This window comes from Rhipicephalus microplus, chromosome 4 (genome assembly GCF_043290135.1).
Source record: "Rhipicephalus microplus isolate Deutch F79 chromosome 4, USDA_Rmic, whole genome shotgun sequence".
Classification (NCBI taxonomy): Eukaryota; Metazoa; Arthropoda; class Arachnida; order Ixodida; family Ixodidae; genus Rhipicephalus; species Rhipicephalus microplus.
This window is the reverse complement of record NC_134703.1, coordinates 45,025,861-45,035,314: the sequence shown is the minus strand read 5'-3', so window position 1 is coordinate 45,035,314 and position 9,454 is coordinate 45,025,861. Positions and strand designations below refer to the sequence as shown.

Below are 9,454 nucleotides of genomic sequence, written 5' to 3'. Positions count from 1 at the left end.
GTAAACGTTTTTTTTTAAAAAAAGAGCCATAAACGTCGCAAGCCAGGGCTCACCGCAAACAGATCAGATCTACTTTATTTTCTTAATTGAGCGGCGGAATATAACTCCAAGAATGACATTTTTACCCCGAACCCAGTGCAAGGTAGCATACCAAATCTTAGCATCATAGTTAACTTCCCTACCTTCCTTTTTTTTTTCTCGCTTCTCTCTCTCTTGCATTCAACATGTTCACTTGCGTGTGCGATTTCCGGGCATCTCCACAATAAGTGAATTTATCATACCATAGCCCAAACAGAAAAACGCCACAGGTACGGACACATGCACGTACACACACTCATGCCACGTCCATGCACAGTCGTCATCAAGCTAAATCCGAACGCGTGACCTGGACTATTTTGACTGATGCCAACGAAGCGCTGGGCTCTTTTGCCAAGGTGGTACCTCGGTATTCTTGGATAATGCGTCGGCATGTGAGGGTAACATCTCACCCCGCCGCGGTGGTCTAGCTAGTGGCTAAGGTACTCGGCTGCTGATCCGCAGGTCACGGGTTCGAATCCCGGCTGCGGCGGCTGCATTTCCGATAGAGGCGGAAATGTTGTAGGCCCGTGTGCTCAGGTTTGGGTGCACGATAAAGAACCCCAGGTGAACGAAATTTTCGGAGCCCTCCACTACGGCGTCTTTCATAATCATATGGCGGTTTTGGGACGTTAAACGCCACATATCAATCAAGTGTAACATCTCGGCAACTGAACCCAAGGCAACGCGGCGCTAGTGTGCAATCAAACTGCTTAAGGGTGCGCTACGGAGCATTCGTGTTATGCTTGCTGACCACTGTATATGAAGCAATTTCAGCCTCACGACTTGGGCGATAATAAAAGAGCAAGAGCCACTTTATCGCTTCCTAGGCAACGCTGAATCATAGTATTAACTTTCATGAAGCCCATAAATCCCTCCTTATCAATATTCCATCTGAGTAGTCGCGCATGGGTTGGTGATTTGAAGATGCCCATGTTGTGCTGTTGACCTTGAGGACGCGACAGGATGTGTTCGTGACAAGAGACTAAATATTGCCTCTTTGTCACCCTTTTGTGATCGTTCGTGTAGTGAATTAGGTCAGAAGTATGCACAACCGTTTTGCATAGACGTTTGATAATGCCTAACGGCAGCGCATAAAAGCATACACAAACTGAACAAATGTTAAATACACAAAGAAAGAGGCACAGGGGAGGCATGCGCTAACAGACTCAATTTATTAAATTTTGCCCATAAAAAGTACAATCTATCATATGGAGAAAATCAACGTTTTCATACGAAAGAAAGATCAAATATAATACTTGAGAGCACAGCGGAAGGATCGCTTGGGATTCCGCTGGCAGCCTTCCGAGCACAAGCCGAAGGAGTGTCTTGAAAAACCGGGTCCGGAGCGTAGCCGAGTCGGGGTCGTGCCCTGGGGAAAAAGCCTCGTTGCTTCTTTTCTGCACACTTCCAAAGCCGTTCTCCCCTTTTCTGAGCTTTCCCGCCTTTTTCCGCCCACGTAACAAAGACATTCGATATCGGCGGATAGCCCTACGAGTGCGCGGTCATTGCTGCATCCACGTGGCGTATAGTGCCTTTCTTCGCCGAGCAACTTCAACAACAAGCGCCGGCATTTCGGGAACCGTAGTCTTCCCCAACGCCTTTCGGGCTCGGGCTGCCGGCTCGTCCCCTTCTGCCCCACGTGCAAGGGACTTGCACCACGCCTATCTTCCCGGACATCGCCGACTCAGCGGCTCACTGGTGGCGTCGTCCACAACTCAAACAGGACACTCTTCTGGAGGAAACCTGCACATTGGTGGCCTTTGACCCACACACATGACACACGCAAAACATTACGGCAAGTCTCCATAAGAACAAAAAAGTACGAGTCAGTTGTAATCCTTGACTTAAATGTCCGGCAGTGGCACTCGTACATCGGCGTTCACGTGCCCCGAAGTATTCCTTTGATTCCTTTGAACTCCCGTCACAATGCAGAAGCGGATCTCAAAGACCATGTAGTGAGAAGCGTGCGTTGGAGAATATCACCGCCAGTTGCCGCGAAAATCCGAGCTGTTCACAAGGAAACAGTCTGCTTTTTTCGACAAACCATTAAACGAATGTTCAATAACTGTCCCAACTGTTAGTCGGCCCTACATAAGGAACGTTATGTTCCAATGCCACATCTATCTATCTATGAATAGCTGTTTACGTGAACAAAAACTATCGATTTAATACTATTTTTTTATTTTTTAAGAGGCAATTTGGGAAATAACAGAAGACATGAAGGAAGCGCTGAGCTGAAAATGCAGTGAATAAAAAGAAGACCTTTACTCGTTGCAGGGGCCACCTAGAAAGCTCTTCCACAAGTTATAAATTTTCAATAGCGAAACACTTGTACGAACATTTGGAAGTCATGGACGTAGTCATACCCATACACGCTCGCATTAATGTTCACCTTAACGGGTAGACTATACGAGGCGCGGCATCTATGTATTAAGTATGGCTACTCCACCATGATGAATACGTGACTCGGAGACAACATTGTCGGAGTTTGCAGCGACGATTCCGGTAACCAGTGGGACGCACCTGCTGATTAAAATCACATCATGGATAGTGAAAGCCAGAAAGCTCGCGATTTGCTTTACTGTACGCGGGGTGTAGTATTATCGCCTTTGGCTCACTTCAGCTTTCTCACTATTTTGTTCGTCTACTTAAGAGGCAGACGACCTTGAATGCCTCTCAAGCGAAAGAGAAACGAATGGAGAAGACAAGTAGGTTGACTAAGCTTTGGCTCGGTTAGCTACCCTACGCGTGGGGCGGGAGAAACGGGAATATAGTAGGTAACGTTGAGAAAAAAAAGAGCAAGATTCGAAAAAGAACTGTTTGTGCGAACACGCACCACAGTATCGCAGATGAAGTCACTATAATGGCCGAAGGAGCTTACCTTACCTCTACAACTCGTCTGCAGAAGAGAGCTGTAATATTGATTTGACATATTCGAAGAATTCGAAGGAAACTCGAAGAATCAACTGCCACACACGCACGGGACCAGAGCCGCAACAGGCGTCATCATGTGGTGCAAGAGTTGGTTGCAAGGCTGCCGACCGGGCCGGTTTCTGTAAGGTCGGTGGTCATCGATCAGCCAGCCTTCTTGGCGAATACTAGGAGACGCAGTTTTTCCTCGTAGAAACACAAGTACGCCACACCGAGATCTACGTACATACGTTAGCGGGTTACGTATGGTGGCACTCGTGCCAGAGCTTGTAGTACGCTGTGTGGCTGTGCAGCAGCAGCCTAGTATTGGATAACGAGCTCTGCCCGCGTAAGTAAGCGTAGTTCGATAATTAAGGTCACAACATGCAGTCTTATACTAAGGTACCCTGAACTGTGCGTACGCAATCACCCTGGGTTGTCCCCGCTGCACATGCGTCATACGCTTGCAGCTCCTTGCACTATCGTTACTGCTCTTGTTTTTCGGAAATGGTTAACGTTATACACGAACGCTGTATGGTTTCGATTCCTGTTAGGATACTTGTTTTTTTTTTGCACACAGGCATGTAGCCAAGGTTTTTCTCGGGGGAAGGGGGGAGCAATGTGATTGCGCAGTTGCTTTTTAGAGAAAGCTCAAAGGGTAAGTGTGTTTATTTCCTTGTTGTGAGTGCATGAGCGGCTTGTATCTTTTTTCTTTTTATTTATGCGCTCAATTCAGGTTAATAACGATGACGCACGTTTTTTTATATACGAGGGCGCAGTTTCCTAATAAAACTCCGTTGGTAATAGTAATGTGCTGTGTTCGTCGAAGGTCTTCCTTGCTGTCAGTGCTTTATAATCATGAAGATTATTTATTTATTTATTTATTTATTTATTTATTTATTTATTTATTTATTTATTTATTTATTTATTTTCGATACTGCTAGTCTCACACGAGACCAAAGCAGAAGGGCACCAGTTCTTGGATACACAATACAGTTTTCAGTTTCACGTTTATACAGCGGCATATTTGTCAGAACGTCTAAGAGTGGCTGGAGGCAGAAATGCCTGTAGGGGCCTCGAGGCGAAATTCAATAAGTACATTCTGAAAAAAATGGCGTTAATTGTATACAAATGCTGAACAATCGGTACATACTTAAAGACGGCATAGAAGACAGCTCTTATCTAGTAGACAATACAACACTAGTTGTACACAAATACCAGAGCACTGGGAACACCAGAAAAATACACACTTAGGTAACTTTCAACCAGTTACTGCACCCAGCAAAACAAATTCGTTTACGCGCAACTGGACCCGAACATTTATTCCACAAAAAATAACCGCTGGTAAAAAGACAATACAACACTACTTGTACACAAATGCAAGAGCACTGGAAGAAATACACCAGAAAAATACGCACTTTGATAATTTCGAACCAGTTACTGCAACCAGCAAAACAAATTTGTTTACGCACAATTGAACGCGAACATTTATTCCACAAAAATAACCGCTAAAAAACGATAATACGGCTCATCAAAAGAGAAAAAGATAACTGGAAAATAATTTGCAGAACATGCCCTCGATTTTTGAGGTGAACTCTGACAATGATTGTATACTGGCAATCGAGGAATCTAGACTAATACGTTCTCTTATTTAACAGGGGAAGAATGAATGCTTGAAGCAATCGTTGTTCAAGGTGTATTCTGTAATAGTGAACGCATGTTTGTGTCTTAGTTCTCTGGATTCTGCTATAGGGAGATGTATTTTGATGCATCGATGCAGCTGCGGTTATGAAGCAGGTCTTGTAGAAATTTTAATCGTGCCAGTTTTGCTCTTGGCGCTAGCGTAGGAAGACCGCAAGATTCTAAAAGGTTAGTGGGCGAGTCGGTGCGTTTATACTTGTTGTAGATAAACCTTACGGCATTCCTTTGTACCCGTTGTAACCTTGCGATATGAGTGGCATATTGAGGGAACCAAACAGTGTTGGCGTGTTATTCCTTTCTGTCAGACTTCTATGTACGTTATATGACAGCATTTGAAGGCGTACGTTAAACCTATTTTGAATCCTACGAACCTTCTACAAGAGTACAATGATCCCCAAAGAGAGCTCACGTACCTCTTTAAAAAAGTAATTTAGAACTTGGCATGTCAGAATTCGCAAAAATAAGAATAAATTATTATATTTTTTCTTAGAGCACAGGACATCTCCTTACTGCTGTTGCACGACGTGTGTGTCTTTTTGGACAACATTCCCACTGATTTTGCTCTATAATAAGACTGCTCCTTATCTGCTGGTGCTTTAGTGAGACCAGTGCCAGTCATTTTGTATTCTACGTCTACACTCAGGGTCCTCGAATAATACTTCTGTGAAGCACATTTCTCTTCATCGAGGAATGCTGCCTATTCGGGGCCGTAAAGATGGGCTGAGTTTTACTGTCATAACGGCTTCGCCATGTGCTATATTGCCAAGGACCCCGCTCCGACTTTCATCGACCATGACCATGCCGCGAGACCTCCACAGAGCGAAAATTACCGGTGCATGTTAGCATCCTGATGACTTTGACCGAGGTGAGCGGCGAACTTCACCCGCTTGTTCTAAATGCGACAACATCGCTGAGGCCAGCTCATCGCATTAAGAAAAGGCACCGTGTCGTGCTATCTACTGGGCTGCAGAAATTAGGTGCATTTTTCCTCTTTTAACCACTACCACCACCACCGTAAAGAAAAAAAAAGTAATGGACAAACCTTTAGGGCGAGGCCACTTGTACAGCAAACGCTGAAAAACGCTCCTCGTATTCGGTGCGAGCTGTGCAAGCGGGAAGGGAATAGAAAAAAAAAATCACAGCACATCCACGAGGTGAATGATGACGAGTGGGGCGAAGCGCGCGGACGGACTAACGCATGCATGGACGGACGGATGGACAGACGGACGGTCGGACGGACGCACAGACAAACTCATCATCATTTCCTCCGTGGATGTGCTGTGGCACCGTTTTTACTGACATTCAAATCAACTGGCTAATACAACGACTACGACCCATGGCGTAAGGGGCTTCAATCCTACAAAAGAAGTCCTCTCTCTCTCGAGGATCACATCCGACCTCATTTAACGCTTCTGTGTGGACGTAAAATATTAACAGGGCAAGGTGGGTGAACTGGTACGTTAAAATAATTTGGTTGAATGTACGGCAATGTCCACCTCGGTGGTAATCTGGTGTGTAAGGTGCTCAGCGGCCGACGCGAAACTGGTGCGGGTTTGATGCCGGCTGCAGCCGTCCCATTTTGATGGATGCTGATGTGCTGCGCGATGTCAGTGAACATTAAGGAACAACGGATGGTCGAAATATCTGGAACACTTGACGACGCTGTACCTCATAATCTCACCGTGCTCATAATAGTATCGTAGTTGTGGCGCGTGAAACCCCGAACAATATCAGCATGCGCAGCGCTCTTGTTTTCCGAAAGACCGTCTCTCGTCTGTGCCCCGCTGCGCATTCAGCCAAATGAGTGGACGTAATGTCGCGATGCTGTGCCTTTAGCAAACAGGACAATGACAAATATGCAGCGCATTTTGGTGCCTTCATAGCTGATGATTCCTGCCGCGTACCTAAAGCGGTGTGAAGTTCCGAGAGCCGTAGAAATTAAAGTAGGTCCCTCAGTACTTAATTCTCACAAAAGAAAGCTCCATTGAATAAAAGTGCCTATACATATAAGAGAGAGAGAGAGAGAGAGAGAGAGAGAGAGAGAGAGAAATATATATATTCAGGAGCTGGAGGTGTATATCTGTATTTACTCCTCATATGCTACTCCAGGTGCTGGGTGATGGTCATGATGCAAATAAAGTGATAAACACAACGCATACAGCCCCACACGTACATTACATTGCTTACAAAGTCTTATTCGAGCTTGTGAGCCACAGGAAAGTGAGCAGAGCTTTTAACAGTGGCGTGTAAAGCACTGTAGCTGCTTTGCCATGGGCTTAGATTATGTGGCAACTCCAAGTTCGAGTTCCGTTGGTGATTTAGGGCCGCCTTCAGACACTCTTAAGTATACGTAAATATTGCAGTCTAGATAATGTCAGCAGCGCGATGACACTCTCAGTATGTTGCTAAGCGCATAGTGAAATTACTTCTCAGTGAAAGGTGTAGCCTTCTACAAATGAGACTTGCTTTATTTAGCCTCACTATTTAGGAAAATGCAAGTCAGTGTAATGCCCTGTAATGCCCTTGGGCGCTTTGGGTACCACAATAAATAAATAAATAAATAAATAAATAAATAAATAAATAAATAAATAAATAAATAAATAAATAAATAAACAAATAAATAAATAAATAAATAAATGACTTACTCTTAAATACACGTTTTCGTGAGAAAATGAGCTTCTGGTGCTTAACTTAAGTATTTATCATCCCGAGTCAGACAGAATACTACGTGAACGTTACATGACATATGAAACTAGCTCCAGAACATTTGGCACTACTTCAGTGTGTCTGTGTTTTGCGAACGTTCGAACAGTTTTTTTTTATTCCAGAGCAAGCTTCAGTGGCTATCACAAAAGGAAAAAGAAAGTAAGAGAATAAAAATTTTTTTCAACACTTCGATTCTCCATTTTTGTCGTTTGGGTATCGCATGACTGAGTTATAAAATATTGCTGAATGCCCCATTTACAGTGAAAAACTTTCAATCAAGACCGCGCCGTCACCATCTTATGAAACCATGGGCGGCTGACGACCTTTCTTTAGAAGCTGGATCAAGTGTGTTTATAATAATCGGTATACGCGAGCGGGGGGGGAGGGGGGAGATTTGAGATCCACAGACTTTGAATCTCAAGGCTTAAGTCAGAGCGGAATTGCATTGTTTTTAAAGCATGATGTCGTTGTACACATCAGCAAACGTATATACACAAAACCCTTCCGTGCACTTAGTGGTACGCGTCATGTGATCGACAAAGCTTGGAACTTCCAGAGCTAATGCACATGTTATCTTGAGTAATTAACTTTCCACTGAATACTTTGAATATGAAAGATAAAAGAGAGCACTCACTAAATGTGGCATATTCCTGACGTTGGCGTCTATGTGCGTGTTTTTACAATTTAATAAATAGAATTGTAAGCTTCTCGGTAGCCATGCAGAATCAGTTTTATTATAATGTCAATGTGTCTGCAGGAGTGCATTACATCGAAAGTCTAAAAGGCCGTAAAGCATTGTGAAGAAAGAAGGACAACATCTTAAGATGAGTGAACTGATCATAGGGAAGCCCTTATACGATTTACTTTGTTCGGCTCACAGTGACATTCTTTAAACACGTACAATAGCTACAAAAACGTACGTGCAATTATGATAGAATATGAAAAAAAAAACTACGAATTTGTTTTCAACCGTGATCATTTCTGACGTTATAAGCCTGTACGCATAGTAAATGTCATCACTTGGCTCTATCCTTGAATGCTTGCTCTTGAGACTTTGCATGCTTTCAATTAAGCTTGCTCAGCACGATCGATCGCACGCAAACTTGAATCTCGTCCGCTGCGACCGCTTTCGGGTGCCGATTGAATGGCAAGAAAAATTTATGCAGAAAGACCTTCGGGAGTAGTACGCTGCAGGAATTATCAACTTTGAAGGCACCAAAATGGGCTGTATATTGGTCATTGTCCTGTTTGCTGAAGGTACAGCATCGCGACATTACGTCCTCTCATTTGGATGAATGCGCAGCGGGGCACAGACGAGAGTTGGTCTTTCGGAAAACAAGAGCGCGGCGTATATATGCTAATATTATTCGGGGTTGATAACGGGGATGGAAACAGTGTCGTCACTGAGGGCGTTTTTGAAGTGAACGTAAACGGAGTATTTTTTATGGTGCGTTTTATCCTTTCTACAACTTTGTTTTAGAGCGTTTCGTACGGTCCCATGTTACGCTCATATATCATAACCGCAGGAGAGCGTGTTTGGCGTGAAATTATATTAAAAAAAAAATGTTGGAATTTTCCTATTGGCGGCTATCTTTCCATTCGATGACACGGCAGTTTTCTCAACGAAGTTACCTACTGGCGTCAACGGGCAACTTTAAAAATCTCTCTTATTCTTTAGAACAATATGTTAAGGTAACTCACGTATTAAGTCTACAAGGCCGTCCGAGGCCTTCATCTGTAGCGTTAATGTCCGTCTGTGTACAGTTTGAAGGCAGTGCAAGCATCCTCGCATTGGGGGAGGAGGATAAGCTAGCGTCGATAAGCGACAACGGAGTGACGTGTTCAGATTGAGGGTTGATAACAGCGAGGAAAACAGGGTCATCATTGAGGGCGCTTTTGAAGTGAATGGTAGATGCGCTGTTTGGTGCGTCGTTTTCGGGTTCGCCTGCTTAATTAGCCAGATGGCATGGCTCGGTGGTGATTAATTGATTGATATGGGGGGTTTAACGTCTCAAAACCACCGTATGATTATTAGAGACACCGTAGTGGAGGGCTCCGA

At 44.1% G+C, this 9,454-nt stretch overlaps 1 long non-coding RNA gene across 2 annotated transcripts; it reads right to left on the bottom strand.

Annotated features, from left to right (window-relative positions):
* Positions 1-1,231: 1,231 nt before the first annotated feature.
* On the bottom strand, positions 1,232-3,340 carry LOC142813896 (uncharacterized). 2 transcript variants are annotated; one of them, XR_012894721.1, is made up of 2 exons: positions 2,965-3,340; positions 1,232-1,836 (listed from the first exon to the last, which is right to left on the bottom strand). It is a non-coding gene; the product is annotated as an uncharacterized LOC142813896 (long non-coding RNA). The 2 variants fall into 2 exon arrangements; XR_012894720.1 differs by having other exon boundaries at positions 1,232-1,821.
* Between the last annotated feature and the right edge of the window lie 6,114 nt (positions 3,341-9,454).